Raw genomic sequence first — 765 nt, 5'->3', positions numbered from 1 at the left:
CCTCTCTCTCTCTCTCTCTCTCTCTCTCTCTCTCTCTGGTCTTAATGTCCATGGCACCTCTCTCTCTGGTCTTAATGTCCATGGCACCTCTCTCTCTCTCTCTCTCTCTCTCTCTCTGGTCTTAATGTCCATGGCACCTCTCTCTCTCTCTGGTCTTAATGTCCATGGCACCTCTCTCTCTCTTAATGTCTGGCACCTCTCTCTCTGGTCTTAATGTCCATGGCACCTCTCTCTCTGGTCTTAATGTCCATGGCACCTCTCTCTCTCTCTCTCTGGTCTTAATGTCCATGGCACCTCTCTCTCTGGTCTTAATGTCCATGGCACCTCTCTCTCTCTCTCTCTCTCTCTCTGGTCTTAATGTCCATGGCACCTCTCTCTCTCTGGTCTTAATGTCCATGGCACCTCTCTCTCTCTCTCTCTGGTCTTAATGTCCATGGCACCTCTCTCTCTCTCTGGTCTTAATGTCCATGGCACCTCTGGTCTTAATGTCCATCTCTCTCTCTCTCTGGTCTTAATGTCCATGGCACCTCTCTCTCTCTGGTCTTAATGTCCATGGCACCTCTCTCTCTCTCTGGTCTTAATGTCCATGGCACCTCTCTCTCTCTGGTCTTAATGTCCATGGCATCTCTCTCTCTGGTCTTAATGTCCATGGCACCTCTCTCTCTCTGGTCTTAATGTCCATGGCACCTCTCTCTCTCTCTGGTCTTAATGTCCATGGCACCTCTCTCTCTCTCTCTCTCTCTGGTCTTAATGTCCTCTCTCTCT

This window comes from Oncorhynchus tshawytscha, linkage group LG05, assembly GCF_018296145.1.
Source record: "Oncorhynchus tshawytscha isolate Ot180627B linkage group LG05, Otsh_v2.0, whole genome shotgun sequence".
In the NCBI taxonomy this organism is placed as follows: domain Eukaryota; kingdom Metazoa; phylum Chordata; class Actinopteri; order Salmoniformes; family Salmonidae; genus Oncorhynchus; species Oncorhynchus tshawytscha.
The sequence above is the reverse complement of the archived record's forward strand: the minus strand, read 5'-3'. Positions refer to the sequence as shown.